General features: G+C 42.0%; 1 protein-coding gene across 1 annotated transcript in view; it reads left to right on the top strand.

Annotated features, from left to right (window-relative positions):
• The window catches only part of ZBTB20 (zinc finger and BTB domain containing 20), a 518,279-nt gene that overhangs the window by 164,247 nt on the left and 334,593 nt on the right, over positions 1-19,439 (top strand). Inside the window, exon 5 of the mRNA XM_080393607.1 lies at positions 7,347-7,422. The gene's annotated coding sequence lies outside the window, so the exon portion shown is untranslated. The remainder of the gene's footprint in view (positions 1-7,346; positions 7,423-19,439) is intronic.

The following is a 19,439-nucleotide window of genomic DNA, read 5'->3' on the forward strand; positions in this document are numbered from 1 at the left end:
CACTCCTCTGGCATCAACTAGAACTGCAAATTCATGCCTCTGTGCTGGTGCCGCTTCCCTCCTTGTCTTTCTGGTGTGAGAGGAGTGTCAGACCTTCAGCCTAATCCCACCTCTCTGCGGCAGAGGAGGGGGAATGGAAGCGCTGCGTGTGAGCAAGGGAAGGCAGGCTCTTACCCTGTGGGCAGAGGGATGGAGGTGCTGGTCGGGGAGGTGGGGTTGGGCTGCTGCCTGAGGGTAGAGTCTTGTACATCCTGGCAGAAGATCAAAGATCCCAAAAATATAGATGATGGATCTCAAAAAGGAGCTGTGTCTGCTGATGTCAGAGCGCAAGGCAATGGACCAGTCACAGTAAGTCAAGAGTAGGAGTTGTGACAAATTTCTTAGGGTTGAAAATCTGCAGCCAGTGCTCACTTCTTCAGTTTGCTTCTGCTGTCTACGAGGTGGAGGACAAGAAAAGTTATTTTGTCCTTATTGTTGGAGCAGCACAAATAAGCTGAGGCTGTGGTGCCTGGGGACCTGTTCCTCCGTATGAGGAAAGGAAGAGTTCCAGGATTAGTAAAATGGAAAGAGGCAGGATATAGTGAACTTCATGTCTTGCTGGTATTGCTGTGTTTCTCTCTGAAATACTCCACTGCCATGTTTAATTGCTCAACGCTGAAGGATATTTAAAATTCTAAACAAAGATTTACCACTTTGATCTTCTCTGCCACATGTCCTGTGAAATGTATGTGCGCTGCCGTGTGGCTTTTCATTTCACCTCAGTATATCGCCTGTCATCCCAGATCTTGCCCCTTCATAGGTAGAGGTCAGACTGAACTTCTGTGGGGCAGACCTGTAGGGGACACGAGGGGGGGGCGGTGCCCGTCACACTGCAGGTGGTACCCGTGCACAGCATCTCGGGGGGGAGATGTTCATCTCCTGTGTGAGAGAGAGCGCCAGCAACGGAACGGCTGTAAACTGTGCGGGGCAGTGGAAATTCAGGACCACAACTGCAGGAGGATCCTGTTTCCAAAGGAGAATTTAAGGGTGTTGAATGTGATGACTTTAAATACTTTAATTATCAGAAGTAATATCCTTACTCTTAAGATAATAAGCCAATAGATCTTCCCTGGCCACAGTAACTGCAATTTTTATTGCACTTTGCTTTGCAGGGGAGCCAGTTTCACAGCAACCGTGTTGGTGCAGAGTAACATGACAGAGTCATATGCTTACACAGTGAAACCCTTGTATTCCTGAGTTCAAAACCAAATTGTGTAGCAGGGTTTTTTTATAACATTTTTTTACATTTTGGAGATACATTAAATAACACATTATTTTGGCTCACGCACATCTCCATTTTTTTGGATCTTAGAATTTTGATTCCTTTCACGTTTGATAACACTTCTTATTTCTGAAACATCAGTTTTGGATGCTGTCAATATTTACATTCCCTTTCTCGTCCTTAATGATTCTGTTTAATGATAATTTTCCTAGCACCTATTGCTTGGCATCAGAGTACGTTCTTCTTTCTGTTCTTATCTAATACCATTGATTAATAACTCATTGCTTCCTGTCTGTCAGACAGTTTTATCCACCTTATTGTATTATTATCCAGACCATAATTCTCCAGCCTCTCTATGAGCTTCCTATGTGGTGCTGTGTCAGAAGCCTAGCTAACATCCAAACAAATTATGTCCGCCACGTTTCCTCTATCCACGCAGTTTGTCACTGCACTGAAATACCCATCGCAACGAAGCATTTATCGATGTAAGTTTCTGTGTTAAACCGGAATAAATGGGATGGTTCTGCTGCGATTATGTGATAGAGCCTGCTTCTTAACAGGTATTACCATTTTATGCGCTAAAGATAATTTGAGCCATGGGAGATGATACCATTCACCAGGAGCGGTGAGGCTGGGAAGATCAAAGCGTTGTGAACCTTGAAAAGAAGTGGGAGAAGGTTATGTGCTACAATAGCTTGTTAAGGGCATAAGCAAAGTCCTCAAGCTGTATTCCAAGAGATGCTCGAAGAATATCAGCGTCAGAGCTGCTTCACAAAAAAGCCGTATCTTTACAGAAAGACTTGTTTGGGCAAGGCCTCGTGAAAGCTGCATGCTGTCGCTGTTCCTGTTCCTTGGGAACATAAACAGGATCTAGGGACAGCTTGTGCAAGAAAACAGTTGGAATGGGGAATATCATGGTTTTCAGCAGCCAGCTTGATTACCATCGTCACCCCCGCGTAGGAGGAAAGCTTCAAGAGGTGTTTAGAAGGATGCTGGGTCCCACCTGGCTATAGCAGAACTACCAGTTAAACTGCACTTTAGGAGTCCAGGTCAGGTTGTAAGTGCAGTGATAGACTAACTCTTCAGCAGGTGGAGAAGTTCAGCTTCTAATGTCCGTTCACAGCTGGGCTTCTCAAGTGCTTGTTGCTTACTTGGTTAGCAGTAGGAATAAATGAGAGGGGTGAACGGTGCTACCGAGAGGTCCAACATGTTTAACAGCTATGAGGGTCCTTGCGGTGAAATTGCATCCGGCACCTGTTTGGAAGTGACCATTAGGGTGGATTATGCATGATGGCTTTTATTCAGTTGAGTGTCTCTAACTTTCTGAAACCCAGATTTCACGGAGTGTTAGTCTTTGCCCAAAGGCAGTATTTTTCATACTCGAACGAAAATAGTTCAAACACTATTGGGGGTGTGGGAGGTGTGTGAAAAGTAGCCAAAAATACACCTTTTTCCTAATTAAAATGCTTTTCTAGCTGAAACAGCCATGGTTTGGAAATTAAAATTTGTAGTGGATACAGTCTTCACTGGGGAATGTAAACTCCAAAGACGAATACCATAAGGAGGATGAAATCTCTGCGGGTACCCAGCCTTGCAGTGAACTAATAACAGGTGGAGATTTACCTTTTTGACAAAGAGACCTTCGGTCTGCTGTTGTCTGTTCCTGCAGTGGCAGGAACCCTTGGTCCCAGCACAGTGCTGTAGGTTGTCCTCTGCTCCTGTTCTACTAAAGCAAAAAAAAAAACCAACCCCAGGTTTTCCCATCAGCAGCACGGTGACCCCAGTTTGAGCCCCAGTCCCTAGGGCCAGGAAGAAGCCCGGGTCAGCGCTGCCGTACCATACAAACGGCCATGAGTTCAAACACAACTGGAAATGACCAAAACTCCTGTGTACTTTTGAAAGTGTATAAAAATCTTCAATTCAGGAAAACATTCCTTTTGGGGAGGATTCTTTAAGCACAGGCATTACTTTATTTTTTTTATTTTTTTTTTTTTATTCTGTCTCTTCAAGACAAGAGAATGGTGACTAAATAAACCTGTTTATAGAGAACTAATACCAACTAAAGTGCGTTCACCTTAAAAATGCAGTAGTGTAATGCTATATCTATGTTAATAAGATTTGTTCTTTTGCATTACTGATGAGCCTAGACAGAGCATTGTGCTGATGTGTCTGTGCTGGTTCCAATTTCAAAGTTTGCTGCTTTGTTGTTAGATGAGGAGCCTGTACAGCATCGACCTCCCTCTCTGATTTCTGTGACACAATTAGTCCATCACTCTGCTAATGTTTTCAAACTTAAAATGCCAGAAAGGAATCTGGGCCATATCCTAAGTCATTACTTGGATTCTGAAGTTGGAATGAGGCCTCTTGACTGGCCACTGAGCTTATTTGAAAATTCTCTTGAAAGTAATGGGCTTGATTTTTTTCATTTTTTTTGTTGGTGGGGTTTTTAGGGGTTGGTTTCCCCCCTTTTCCCTGGTTGTTGAAGAAGTCTTTGTTAATATTACTAATGAATTTTGTCCTGAGTTAGAACATCAGTATTTTACTTTCTGTGAATATTTATTTGTGGCAGCTGCTTCATCCATGGATTTGCAGTTCCAGGAGTGAGAGCAATGATACGAGCAAGTACTTTGAATAAGATCAGTTGACTGATGTTGTACATTTTGTGTAGAAAATTCAAAAGGTATCAATGAATGTTGTGCTATATTCTCTCCTAGCCTTCCCTCTCCTCATAACTAATGAACTGAATAGGATTCTCATTAACCTGCTCCAGCCGACTTCAGGTATTCAAGGAAAACCGAACCCTTACAGATATGGAACTTTCTTAGTGCTAAGTGATTGCAGACAGCTGATATCTTCTGAAATGTTTTCCAATGACAAATGTTACTTTATTTCTTCTCTTCGGTTTTTAGATGGAATGAACGTGGTTCTTTTGAAAGTGGGGGGCTAGACCACAAACATGTTCAGCGCAGTATGGTCAGGTGCTGTACAAGTCATGGAATATTGGTAATGAACTTCAGTCATTGTACAGCCGGTAGCTTTGCTATCACAGTTTTCAGGCTCTGCATAAACTTTCTGGCAAGCAAGAATCATGAGAAAGCAAAGTGAAACATGTTTACCTTCTGATATTTGTTTTTAAAGCCTTCACTGAGAGCTGACACTTGCTCTCCTGTTAAGACTCTACTCATGTACCTCATTCCTGACCTGACATACTCCTCATTCTTGCAATTCCAGCTCTTGAGCCTCTCTCAAGGAGAAGTTCACAGGCTGTTCTTGAGCCGTGTCTTTGCTTTCCCCATCGGATTAGGGCAGTCCTTTCGGAGAACAGTCTCCTGCCCCACAGCGTGCTCACCTGTGCACAGGAACGCGGGGTCCTGCTTAAGATGCTGCCTCCATTTCTAGCTCTTGCTCGTACGCACCTGTCAGTCATTTCATCTCGAGGTCACAGGTTTCTCCATTTGTAAAAGGAAGATATTACTAACGTGGCAGGGATTGGTATTCTGAGTCTAATGAGGTTTTCTGTAGGTTTTGCTCTTGGTTTAACTCCAGCTTGTAGCCGAAATAGCTCTTGAAGATACTCTGGCTGTGCGTGTCGTATATCAGATGTTCTGTTAACTACGGTTATTTATTTGAAGTTTTTTCAAGGCGGCAGTGAACACGCTCTAAGCTGTTTCTGAGGCTCCATCTCTTCTAATGGGTGGGTTGTAGCTTGTGCCGGTTGCCCCCACCTTGCGGAAAGGGGCCGCTCTATCTGCCAGCACTGTGCCCTGGTGCTGAGCTTGCACACTAATGCTAGATGTTGCAATTCCCCCTTCTCCTTTCCAAGCAGGAGAATGTGTTTGGGTTCAAACTGCTAGGAAAATTCACCAAAGAGCAGTCGTCAGGATGGCGCCCAGCACGGAGAGAGGGTGCTGTACCTTTGTGCTTTGATAGGAGAGGGCTAAATGCTTCCTCGTTCTGTACAAAAAAAATGGGGGTTTTTTGGACAAAATTCACTGCCATGAAGTCCGTGCACCAATTTATTCCTATTTAGGTCATCGGAATAGGGCTTCAGCGGCGCAGCCTGTGCGCTGGCTCTCTGTACGGGGATACATTTCACCCTCAGTGAATGCTCTTTGTTTTCTCAGTTGAGGTCAGTTTTTCATTGCATTCATTAAAAGAAATAGCTTTGGATTGCAAATACCACTGCCCCTCTCCTTCCCTGCCAGCCAGCCAGTGCTACAGCCCTGAAGATGATAGAAAAGGGGTAAATTTGGAAGGGAAGGAAGGGAAAGAAATGGCAGTTCAGAGGCTGAAGCTGTTACCACTTACCTGGCAGTTTTGCTGTTGCTTACTTCTGATGGACTTACCATCCTTTTGCCTGGATTTCTCCACTGCTCCTCTGTCTATCTTACTAGATGCCAATCAGGAGAAAGAAGGAGAGTTATTTGATAGAAAGATTGTCTAAAGGATGAGAAACCTGTTTCTGAAATGGTTGCTTTAAGAAAAATTTCATCCCAGCCTATAAAGGTTATCTGGTGGCAGCAGCATCCCAGTGCCTCTGCCAGGGGGCTCCTCTTCCTTCATTCGAATGCTCCAGAATTGGTTCTGCGTAAGATTTGATAATTCTTGCTGTGCTGTCCCCTTCCCTGCTCTCTCTCTCCTTTGCCTCCTGCTTTTCCATAGCTCTGATCTTGAGAGGGTGGAAAAGTTAAACCTAAAAATAAGGTGCTGAGCTCGCTCCTGTTTGTGGCGTACGCGTGTGTGGGGACGTGTCTGTGTGACTGTCTCGTCTGATACAGCGCGGTTCTTACTGAACATCTGTGGGGAAGGATTGGGAAGGCTCATGTAACTCTGAGGGCTGAAGAACGGGGTTAGTTTTTTTTTCCTTAGGGGAGAACAAAGAAATAACTTCACTTAGGAATTGCCCCCAGCCTGTGGGACATTCCAAATCAGTATTAGATTCGCACCTAGGATTTATTTGCAGATCTCCGTCAGCACGCTGCTGGTGGAGAGTGGCTTTGACTTTGCATGGGGTAAACTAGGCAAGTTCTGCTGTCACCTTTTAAAAATAAAATTTAATCAAGTTCTGATTTGTTCCTTTGATGAATCATTGGTACATTGTATGTGTCTGTGTGTGTTGCTGTATGGTTTGTTATTATGAGGCCAAATCCTGACAACTTACTGCAAAATTGTTTTAATTTATTAATAATATTTTTTGTTTTTCTCATTTCTCCTGGTTCTAGAGCCTTTATAATTAGATATAATTAAAACCACAGGTTTTAAACTCCAGTCTAACATTTAAACTCATATTTATGGTGCAACCCCTGGAGTTTTATTGTTACTCCAACTGCATTTTGGAAAAAAAAAATATGTTTTTTTTGCATCTGTTCAAATGCTATGTCTGCATCTACCACTTCTTAATCATCTGTTTTGCACAGTAAAATGACATTTATTTTACTCAGTATGAAACCTTGCCGTTTTATGGAGTAGCTGTTTCATACCCCTTAACAAAAGGTGCAAGGGACCTTTTGCCTTGTACACTTTAAAAACAGCTTTCCTCTTTTTGAACTTGTCTTTCTCTGCTCCTCCATGCAACAGTCTGAAAGTGCTACATGCTGTAGAACGAATTTTTAAAAAAATGTTGTTGGCTGGCATTATGTAAAACCATATTTTCCCTTTTGGTGCGTATGTTCTGGTCCTAGTAATGTCCTTGTTTTGCTGAAATTAACATTTTTCCCCTCGCAGTCGTTGGTATGTGATGGTGTTTTTCTGTCTTCTTTAATTGTGATGCTTATTTTTTTTAATTAGTATAAGGTTGATTGTTAAAATTAAGTGGCAGAAGGCTTCTTTCCAAGTTATTCAGAGATCTTTCGCTGTAGAAATATATTTTGCTACTCTCAATTGCCTTTTCCCCCTTCTTCTTTCATTGCAAACTACTCTGGGAAGAGCTTCTTTTAACACACACACACAAAAAAAAAAAAAAAAAAGGCTACGCTTGACTGATAATGCATTGCTTTGGATGGTGAAACATTATGAAAGTTTAATTTTTAATTAAATCTGAAATACCAATTATAACTGAAAGAGATTTTAACCTGTTTCTTTTCAGACTGCCTGAAGTTACATTGTAGATGCTGAAATCACTGCACCTTAAAAACAAAAAGATTAAGCTGCACTGCATTCCTGTAAGTAAAAGCTTTTCCAGTACCTTTTGTCCATATTTTTCCTCTATATGCATCCAAAGTGTTAGCACAGTAGCTGGGCTTGGATAAAGGTCAGAGTCCCCTTGAATGTGATTATAGAAGTTCAAAGGATGTTTTATTTAAAAATTAAAACTGAACTTACGTCTTGCAGATCTTTAATTTCAGACACATGAATAGATCATTCTTTTCTGCTTTGTTTTGAATATTATTGGGAATATTGTGCATCTCCGTGTTTGTTGACTTACAGTTCCTGTCGCTTTGTCAGTGAGGGTTTCTGCATTTTGGTGCAGGGATAACAGAAAGTAGCAGAAGATTCATTATAGCATAAAATACAGTTTATTCTTTTTGTGATGTCATAATAAATCAGTCTCCTTTATACAAGAAAAAAACCCCAGCAACTTCCTGGTGACATCACAGGGGGGTTCAGCTGCTTTGGGGTGTAGGTGAAGGCAGAAATGCCTCATTCATCTGTGCTGTGACACAACAAAACAGCCAAAATAATGTCTTGACGTCTCTCAGAAAGAAAGGCGTCTCTTTCTAAGGGCATAGTTATTCCATAAATGCAAGTCAGACTGTACATCGGTCTGATGTACCCTTATTTAGAATCTGTTTATTGAATGTATTTGGGGCAATAATTAAGATTTGGAACTTCAGTGGCTGAACAACAGGCACGGAAAAGAGGATTGGAAAATATAGTCGGTCGAGATACTCTGAATTTAATGAAATAATATAGGAATAAAAATCCAGGAGCTTGTGTATAGGAGGAAAAAATTGATTTTAGTTGGACAGGACAAAGCTGTGGAATATTACAAAGCAAAGTCGGTTTGTTTTCCTGTTTAAGATCAAAATGTGCAGCCTGTAATGAAATCCAGAGCCTTCTTCCAAAGTGGTACTTTTCTACTTCAGTGTTAAAATATTTTAACTATTACAAGGGAATTTTTTCCCTTCCTTCCCCCCTCACCCCCCCTTTCTTTTTTTTTTTTTTTTTTTTTTTTTTAAAGTTGTATTTTAATGATTTCTTTTAATCTAGCTGAAGGGTACAGTACACTGTGGGCAGCTAATGCGTGCCCCTTCCAGCACGGAGCGCCAAGCATGACTCAGGCAGGCAGATTGTGCCATTCTGGCTCTACTCCATCGTGTTTTTACATTACTGGCAAGGGCCGTGCCATTGTGTTGCTTAAATATTGTGTATTAACTGCAGGCTGTGGCCAGTGAATGGTATTTAACATTTTCTGCTCATCATTCCTGACTGTGAGCAGCTTCCCTGGCCACCAGAGGTTAACCTTGCAATTACACTGGTGAGCGGAGTGGAAAACACTCCTGGATTTGCTGGGTCCAGCAGCAGTTTAAAGGGAAGAGTTGGGGGGAAGAGTGGGAGAACGCTTCTGAATCTGTGAGTACAGAATTTCAAAGTTGTCTTGCTGATTTGTCTGAACAACCAGGAGAATTCTTGTTGGAAAGTAGAAGTAATTCTCTTTCCAAAATGCAGCAGCGGAATGAGGAGTGAATTAAGGCAAGTTCCTTGAATCCTTAGGATCCAGATGGTCAGTAAGTCCTGCACGGACAGCCCTAGGGCAGAACACCAGGTAGCAATATATGGGCCTGATGGTTGGTGCTGGCTGGAATGGGCTTGGATTAGTTCTATGAGACTCTAGGCTTTGGAGGGGACATAAATACACAAGTAGAAAACTCATGTGTAGGAAATATTTTCAGTTTTGTTTTTTTTTTTAATCAATGGTGACGAGCACATCAAGGCAGAGATGTTGAGCAGCTTGCTCAAGGTCCAAGTAAATCGGTGGTTAAACTGGGAACAGAGCGTGGGATCACAACTCCCCATGTCTGGTCTGTTCTGCCCAGTTCTTCTTTCCATTCCTTGAAGTAAAATGTCCGGTTTTCTAATCTTTGAGTATCTTGTGTCATTTCCTTTTGCCAAAAGAAAAAAAAAATTACCCCACCTGTAAACTTATAGCAGCTCCTGAGTTCTGTAGCCTTGCCTTGACGTACAGCCTGTCTCTGGAATACAGAAGAACAAGGTGGAGGGACTTTTATGTATGGACACATGGGGTAAAATGAGGATGTGATTCTGTCTGTACTTGTGTCCGTGTAACATGTAACTGGGCACAACAAAAATGGGGGCACCTCCTTTACAGAGAAAAGTACACCTTCAGGATTTCCTTTGTTTCCTATGCATGTTCGCTGTAATCAGGTGTTTCTAATTGTAAGATCTTTTAATAAAGTGAACTTCCCGGTATGGCTTTCCTGTATTAACCTGCAAACAGCAAGGAGGAAAGGCAAGCCACGCTCTGGTAATTTTCTGGTTGGTTGGTTGGTTTGTTGTTTAAATTTGGTTTCTTTAATTGAAGGGTGGAAAACTTGTTTTAGGGTATGGATATCCCTTAAAGCAACTGTTTAATATAAGATGGGCCAAATTTTCGGCTAATATAAAAATACGCTTGACTTGATAGATGGCATTAGAAGAAAGTACAAATTCACAACACGTGAACTTCTGGCAGGCAGTCGCATAAAAACACAGCTTTCTAAATGCAGTGCAGGCATGCTCTTAAATGGGAAAGGTCTGTGGGCTGGATTCTTGCTATGCTGGGTACTCTGGCTGTGTTTTGCTATGTGCTGAAGTTGTGTGGGTTGATAGGCAAGTAGATTCATTGAGGTCCATGGGACTACTCAATTACTTAACTTCAAGGATGTGGTTAAGTACTTTGCTGTTTACAACTAACCCCAAATAGGATTAAGTTATTGTGTGTGGAAGAAAAAAAAAAAATCTGTACACACAACCTGGAAACCTATAAGAGAGATGCACTGGATGTGATTTGAAAGCAGTGGTTTTAGTTACATTGCCATCGGCTAGGGCCAATAAGAAGTCTACAACACATTATTTTTTGTGAACAGAGAGGTTTGTCGAGGTTTCAGCCTTACGCAGCCTTGTGATCTAATTACTGACCAAGAGATCCAGTGCTCTCATCTTAATGGATGCTGGCTCATTGAGTGGCATTGGACAAGTCATTTAACCTCACTGCGCCTTGTTCAGCAGATCGCTTTTTCAGTTTGGTTCAAACTGATACAGCTCTGTGAACGTTACCGAGTTTGTGTTTGCAAAGCTCTTAGAGGAGAAATAGTAACCATTGTTGTTATTAATAAGTATATTGTGTAGACAAATCACGAGGGATGGAGATACAGCCACTCATGGGGGTGATCTTTCACAACTCACTTGTGCCTTTGTTTAATTCCATCACTCAAAGGTATCAAGGCCAACTCCAATTTACAGAAGTATTTCTCATGTCACTCTCCCCACTGTTGAGTAGTTTATTGTTCGTGTTCTCTCTCCGTCTGTTTCTCTGCTACTTTCCTCCATGCTGAATTAACCTTGCATACCAAACTTTATTCCCCCTTTTTTTGTATTATACAGCAGAGACGTTTGTGTAGCCTCCAAATTACAGAGAGCAAATTCATTTTGTCTAGTGATTGTTTGCTGATGATGTATGAAACAGACAGAAGACAGTTTGAATTTTCATAAGTTCAATTGAGCTTGCAGGCATAAGGGAAGGAACAGGCAGAACCCAAGCCAATGTGACACAGTAAGCTGGCATCCCAGAGTGCGTGTGGCATGTGTAGCGTCAGGATGTCGGGGCTGGGAAGGGCTTCGTCCATCACAGCAGTGCTTTTAAATGAAGGAAGAGTTTTGAAGCAACAAACACGCTACCCTGCCGTGTTCTTTACAGCACGAGAGTCCTCATGGTTCCCCATAGATACGAGAGCTGTCCTGCCCTCCTATAACTTGCTTCTTTCACTGGAATTTCATGTCTAAGATGGGCTGCAAATTCCCAGTTCCTCTTCCTCCGACAAAACGTAAAGCCTCAATAGTTCATTAAGCTGATGATTTGGGGGTATTTTTGATGCAGAAGATACTGACGTGTAGAAGCTATGCTGGATAAGACGTGCAAATGTGACGTGAGCATGGAAGCGTGCTTCCTCTGAACAAAGATCTGTGTCTTGGGGCTGACTGTCACTGAGGTATTGTTAGCATTAACAAAGAGAATTAATTTTGCCTTTTCCCCTTCCTATACCAAGGTATTAATCCAGAAACTCGCGGGGATAAATTCTGCCCTGATTTCTACCTGTGGAACCCCAGTGGAAATGTGGAGAGGTCAAAAATGTTTGTCAAGGCAGAAGCGGTCCTAGTGTTAAAATTCTTGAGAAAGCAGAAACTGGTTGATTATCATCTCGCCCAGGGGCAAGAGGATCCGTAGGAGCCCTAAGTGGCGTTATATGCCTCTGTAAGTGTTGCTTTTGTTGTATGTTAAGGAGAATATGAAAAAAAAATATTCTAGTGAGTGAAAAGTTATAATCAGGAGCACAGTGATTAATTGCTCTTCATATCCACTGGGAGAAAGACATAGAGAAATCAGTTCAACAAGCAGTGGAAATTACCAAGTTACATATTAAAAACCATGTTCTGACTATATCAGCTGTAAAGCGCGGGGATGCACAACCTGTAGGTAATGTGGAAGCAGGGGAGGTTTCCTCTTTAAGGAACGGCTTGGAAAACTGTCTCTTGGGGTGTGCTAGAACTCGCCATGAGGCAGAAGCCCAGCATGGATGGGTTCTGTTGCTCCCTGGCGTTTCTCTCATTCAGCGTACCGTTTGGGAATGTTGGTATGTGGCTAATACATTCCTGATTAATAAAGCTTAATGTTCCCAAAAGATCCCCAGGGTTCTCATTTTTCCATCCTCTCATAACTGAAACCATACTGTCTCTTCAAAGATTTCATTGGACTGCCAGCGTTTTGCTTTGACCCTTCCTTTTTTTAGAGGAGGACAGGGGAGGGAGTTGTGTAGACACCAAAGGGACAGATTTTCAGTCACGGTGAGTCTGCATGGTTTCTTTCCAGTCAGTGCACAAATGCTGATTTGTTTCAGTTACTGGTTTTAAAATTTTGGATGAATGGAGACACTCCAGGTATTGTCTGATACAAAGGCCTTTGACACAGATTGTGGAGACAGTTGAAAGTTGCAAATAGGATTGATGATCAGAGCAAATATGTAATGAGGCTGGAGTAAAGCCTGCTACAAAAAGGTAAATGTCTCAGGAGATGGGGAGCTTTGTAATTGTCTCTGTTCTCTGATGATTGTCTCTGTTTTCTGAATTTCCATGTAAACATCCTTGAAAGATATCTTCACTTAACAAAACTGCAAATTTCCAAATGCAGCCGGTCAGCCTGAAAATTTTGTCAGTTCTTGGGCTGGTTTTAATTGGTCCCATTCACAACTTGGCACTAAAAAAACAATTGGGAATGACTGTCGATTACGTCCCTCATGCTCTCTCTCTTTGTTTTCTTGCAAATGTTTAAGGTTTGGGTTTTGGGGTGAAGCGGAGGGCTTGTGTGAAGCTTTGTTTGTTGCCGTAGGTCTCTCTGTTAAGGGCATCAGTTGTAGTGTACAAATGGGTAGCTGGTTTTGCAGAACAGCAGCCACAGTAGATGAAGATAGGAAAAGGGCTCTCCAGTTTGTGGTTGCTTTAATATCTAAAGGAGTACGGGTTGTGAGTCACTGGTATTAAAAAGGCATGGCAATATTAGCATGGATTCCCTAAGCAGCGCTACTTCAGTAAGTTGTAAAACACTTCAGCATTTTAGCACCTGAAGATGTTACGGTGAAAGTAGAAAAAAATTTCTCTCGGTTTATCAAAACATTTGCTGGTCTGCTTCAGGATAAAACAAGGGCCAAATATGACTGAGCAAGGAAAGTCATCTTAGACCAGAGAGATCATCAGTTAAGCTACAGGAGGAAAATAGGAAACACAGACCTGACCTTTTCCAAGCCGTGGTTCTCTTACTTTGTCCTATCTGAAATGAAATTCTTCAGCTAAACCAGTGTGTGATGGGAGGGACTCCACGGAGAGGCATTGTGGTTATTCTATATTTACATCAGTGTCCCTGAGGACACTCTCGCTGAATCATTGCAAATTCCAGAGTCTGATGTAGGGCAGTCTGATGAATGTAAGTTACCCTAACTTTCTGGTCTGTTTTCTTCATTAGTGTAAGTGGTCTAGCTCTGAAGTTTACTACAGAGGATCTGGTGGTTCTTGTTGCCTTTTTCCCCTGCATCTAGATAATAGATTAGAAGATACTTAGATCTGTTCTGTCAAAATTGCTGTTTTTTTCAACGTTTCCACTGGCATGAGAGAGAACAGGATTTATTTATTTCTTTAAAAAAATATATCATCTACAGAGCTCCACTGTTGACATGTCTTGTGGCTTTGGTGCCAGTGCACGCTCTGCAGGACCTTCAGAAGTCTTATGAGGAATGCTGTCCTTCAAATATGTGTTTTAACAGTCCTGTATTTCATCATGACAAAAGAATTCCTCCAGCATCTTTCGTTGTGTGTGTGCATAATCGTCGTATAGCCTTTTTGGTTTAAAAGGACCTAGTTCTTGCTCCTTGCTTCCTTCTCTTGTATCTCTCTCCGCTAGGAGCCTGTAGGAGCTGGCAGCAAGATAGCCCGATTGGAGATAGTGAGCACTTGGCAGATCGGTCTGTGCTCTTAAAGGCCATTGGAAAAGTATTTGGCTTTGCAAGATGTTTTAGTGTCAGTAATAACTGAAGGCATCTCTGAGTCAGAATCTGCATTAACAATTTTTCTGAACCCATTGCTTTCCCTGGCAGATGTTTTTAAGCTGTCTTCGTAATGTTTCCTTAGACATTGCGTTATACATCGTGTGGTGGTCTCATGGAAATTTTGAATAATGAAAATCTTTTGTAAAATGGAAGAGTAGTATCTCTTTCAAGATGGGCAATAAGTAATCGAGAATCCTGTGACCCATAGCAGCAGAACCTTTTCAAGGAACTAGGGGTCTGTTTCCCAGCAGCAATGACAGCAGTTGTGCACCAGATCACTGCGTGTCTGCTCTGCGTATGACCCAGTTTAGGCCATGATCTTGCAGTCCCGGTTCATTTAGCCAGGGTGTAGTGGCACAGTTTCTGCGTATATAGTTAGCAAGATCAGACCATCAATGGGAAAGTCTGCTGAACGTTAGAGGCTGAGCCAGAGGCGGATGAATTCTCATCTCTTCCCAGGTTCTTTTTCCATTCATTAGGGTTTCGAGCGAGGAGGGTGATCTGTTTTGTCATGTCTCTTGCCCTGTTTCAATACACAAGTAACATTCTTAGGTCTGAGCAGCTGTCACTTCTCCAGAACAAGTGATACTGGATTCCTGAAGCAAACAACTATAAAATGTTCACCCTTTGGGGCAGACTTCGTGTGTAAATGACAGCTTTTGCCTGGATGCAGTTAAAAGCTAGAGGGAAATTCCAGCAGTCGGGGCATCAAACAAGCCTGAGGAATGCTGAGGGACCCCGAAGTCAGGTGTCCAAGAGGGTATAGAATTAAGTAAGTGTATCAACGTGACAGGCAATACAGTGTGATTAGAAGCAAAAAACCCCTGAGTCAATAGGGAAGGTTGCTATAGGTACTGATGCTTATGAATGGCACCTGGATGTAAGAGTGTTGATTCCTCATAATTATTTCAGTCCTGCAGGAGGGAAAGGATTATGCTTTTTACTTCTGCCAGGGCTCCAAGTGCTATTTAATGTGTTGTTCTGGTGCCTCTTGGCCATGTGCAAATCACCCCAGAAATGATACTGTTTGGTGTTTCTTCCTATGTCACAAATTGATGCATTACTACTTACTACTCAGCTTCTCTCTGTGTGTGGCTTAGAAAATATCTACTCTTTACAGTTAACATCTGCCCTTATTCTGATCGTGCTTGCCATTCGAGATGACATTTGTTTGCCATGACAAACTGCTGTTCACGTTACCAGTCTTTGTTAAGCTGTGGTGGTCTTGCTCCTGTGTGCTCTGGTTGACACACGTGGCTCTAGAACTGCGCTGAAAAAAATATTCAGGTATTAGTACAACTCTTAAATACCTAGCAAATATTTAGTTTCCTCGGGATACCAGTCATGGTCACCTCGAGTGTTTTCCTGCCTTGTCCATGGGACTGTCCTTTGGCAAGGGTTCAGAAGAATTTTTAACGTGGGAAGGTAATCACAGCTAGTATATATGATTATGCTCTAGAACAGATATAAAATATTTTATATCTCTGTATGGTTTTGGCATGGTACTGAACCAAAGCCTTGCATTCAGATAGTCCCTGAACTTCTGGGCTTCTCAAAACTTCCTTCTCTTCTCATATGCTTAGTCTTAGACTGTTGCAGAGCTATGGAAATGGATGATGAAAGGCCAGGTCTAAATATATTTTAGGAGCTTTAAAGTTAGACGCAGTAACGTTTAGGTGCTTGTCTCTGAATGGAGTTAAAATCCCAGAGTTAGGTCCTTTATCCAGCGCTTGGGATGGATTAAGGGCAAAGGGGAGAATCTTGTTGGGTTGGAGCAACCTAGAGGCAGCAAGGGGAAGCTCTGGAGGCTAAAGGCTCGGTGTTTCTGCTGTGGGCACCATTTCATACCAGTAAGAAACACAGAATGGATCTTCTCCTTACTGCAGCCATCGTTGTCCCAGAAAATTCCAAATGAGCCAGGCAAATTTTACTTCTTATGAAATTATTGGCTGTTAAAATACATTTTCTATCCCCCTATAGAAATTGCCTTTCATCAACATGCGATAGGCATAGATTTCCAGTGCCTTATGACGGTGGGAAACATTTCTGATGTCCCTGCATTGTCAGACTGTCAGGGGCACAGTTATTATGATTTAATTACATTTAAAAGCATTTAACTTCTAAAAATCTCTTACACCGTCTCTGTCATAATGTTTAGAATGTATCTATACCATACTGTAGTTATTCTTTAAGCCTCCTTACACCTAGAAAAACTTGTAAAAGAAATACACTGTATAGCAAAATAGATGTTCATTATTTAATGCTGAACTAATTCTTAAAGCTGCGTTTGTGATTAATCATGGTTGTGCTGATGGAAGTCTAGAAAGGGTAAGAGACTTTTCCTCCTGCTTTTTCTCTGTTGAGATGGTAGGAAGCCTGGAATATCCCACGTTGTGAAACACTGAATCTCATTGCTGCTGCTTCATCGCACTGTCTGAACAGGACAGGGATTTGCCTGTGACCGCCCGCCGCTGCTTCCTAGGGCTGGCGACTCAGGGCCGTTAGAAACAATTCTAACACCGTGAAATTCAGGGATGCGGGTGAGTGGTGTGACAGAGCAAGTTTCCTTCGTAGTGCCCAGAGAGGTTATGCAAATGCAGTATCACCTGCAGTCCCTACCAGAGCTCTGCACGCCGTTGCTGTATTGAGCGTGGCCGTTTTCTGTTACCCGTAAGAGTGAAATCATGGCCCCGGTGAAGTCAGTGAGATTCTTCCATGTTCCTTTCGGTGGAGCCAGGATGCGTTGCAGCTTGAGCTGCCCCATTACGTAGGGTGGGCTATGTTATGCCTGCTGCATTTACACACGTGCATCTGATCCCACCTCTCCAGCAGCGCTGCTCCTTGCAGCGGGGCTGGCACCAACTGCTCTGCTGCCGTCACCGTCACCACAGCCTCGAGGGGCAGGGGCAGGCGCAGCACTTCCCTGGGCTGATGTAGGGGGAAAGGATTTACACCAAGAAAATAGATACATCCTGCTTATTTTAGAGATATTATTTATTTTTTTTGAAATAACTAGATTTACTCTGCTTTAATATCAAAGGGACATAAAATTTATCGTATGTATAATTTTGCCCAATAGTGGTTGAATGAAGGTTTATTTTGGTTTTTTATCTCCTCGTTTGAGGCGGTTTGGACGTCTTTTGTGAAAGTTTATTAATATTGGTTAGAAATCATTACCCTCTCCCATTTTGTCTAGCCCAGTTTTAATACCAGCTTAGAAAACAGTTCGTTCCTTTGTGGAGCTGATTAGGAACTGGCAAATTGTTAAAGAAAATGTATTTTGAATTAAGAAATGTAGAGTGCTGAAGCTGCTGAATGGCAGAACCAGGGCTCGTCCCTTGTATAGCCCTAATCCAAAGCTGGTTTAAAACTTGGTCAAGTTACTCAGTGGGAGAATAGAGAAACAATAGATGGTCAATTTGTGTACACAGGTGCTCTCAGAAACGCAGGTGTTTTTAGAAGAAGTAGTATATGTGAATAGGAATTGCTTGTTCAAAGACTAAGTGTGCTTGAAAAAAAAAATAAAAAAAGCACACCTAGTGGTACCCACATCTGTGTAAATTTCTCCTTTCACACAAATCTGGTGTGTGGTTCAGCAGACCTCTCCTGTGCTGGGCTGGGCTTGGACTTTTGCTTGCACTGAAACCAGGTGTAGAATTCGCAGTCTCCGTCTTGGTTGTGCTTTTCTGGTCTGCTGCAGCACTGGTGTGCCAGTGGAAGCTCCTGCACTGAACTTTCTCAGTGCTGCGAACTTTCAGAATGGAGCCTGTATTTGCTTAAGTACAGAAAAAATAACGGAGCTTGTTCTGCCCATTTGAAACCTCAGTCTTCTCCCTTAAAGCTGGGTCAAATAGCCTCTGTATTTGCAAGTCTAGCACTAATTCATGTGGCTAAATTGACAGCAATGAATGAATAGTAAAGGTGGACAATACTGTTGCTCTTTACATAGGACCTCCATTTACTTTAGTGGGATTTTCACCAATTTCAGTGCTTGGAAGGTCTGGTTTTGTGTCTTTCACCACTTTGCTAACCTAGCACCTCCGTTAGAATTCTTAGCCAGTTCATTCCTAATGGCCACGCCATTAGGACCTTTGGGTTGTAGTAAGATATTGATGGTGTGGAGGGCAAGAAACTGTAAGAAGCTAAACAAAAAATCCTAACGCAGATCTTACCTGACACAGATTACAGAAATAGGTGTCGCATCCTTGGTGGTGCTGTGCTTGCTGTGGCTGCCCAGTTTAATGGCCAAACTAAATGTGCTCTCCTCTGCCCAGTAGATCTAGACCAGTCGAGAGCAAAGCAGATTCCTTCCCCTTGCTCTCCAGACTTCGTAACTACAATGCCAATTATCTTGTCAAAGAGAAGTTTTTAGGGGAAAAAGGTAACGCATCACCACGGTAATTTCGGAACATAGCTCATTCCTCGGGACTTGGTGTGGCACAGAAGGTCTTATTTTACCTCTAGGTCCTCTACAAATAGAAATGCCTTGAACAGTGAGCCAGCAAAATGTATAATTAAATAGGGGCAAATATACATTTATTCTGCATATAGTCACATTAATGAGATTAATAATTTTTCTCTGGGAATGACTGTTTCAACAAAAACTATAGCAGTTTTAAGAGTAGGGAGGAAAAATACTAATTGATTTTGGCTTGTGTGTTTTTGTTATTTTTTGCCTAATTTCATGATATCTTAAGTAATAATGCATGTCTTACTGCACATCAATCAGTTTTTTAGACTGCAAGAGACACTTAGGTTTAAGGAAGGTGAAGGCTCGGTAAGCACTAAGCTAATGCTTGGTGACATTTTTCGTTGCGCAGAACACTGCTAGTTTTTCTGCAGTGACATGCAATAATGTGAATATAGAAATAGAAAAGATGGAGGGGCTTACTTGGAAATTCTAATTCACCGAATTTTCAAAACAAATGTATTTTTGGCTTTTTAATTATGTAGGAAGGTTCAGTGTAACTTCTTTCTGAATTCTGACTTAAAGGAAATGAGAAATCAAAATTTCTGCCTTTAGTTGTACCTCTAAAATGCCACAAAAGGCCTGGTAGCTCAGCAGCAAAACTAATGGATCATCCTAAATTTAAAACTCCTTGAGGCACGAGAAAAAAGATCTGGGATCTGTTGCATTTTGACATCCTGTAGCGATGAATTGTGTGCTCTTTGCAATGCATGCTGCAAGCTGCATCTCTCTCTAAATTTCTCTTCAATTTTCCACATGGTTCTTGTCTCTGGGTACATGTAATTCGTTGTCTTCTCTTGGGTCTCAAATAGAAGGATTAAGGTGACAACCTCCCTTTTTGCTGACGAAGGCTACTATGATAGACAGATGAGTATTGCTTGTGGGTGCCAGGCGGAAT

Source organism: Falco punctatus (assembly GCF_963210335.1).
Source record: "Falco punctatus genome assembly, chromosome: 6".
Taxonomy (NCBI): domain Eukaryota; kingdom Metazoa; phylum Chordata; class Aves; order Falconiformes; family Falconidae; genus Falco; species Falco punctatus.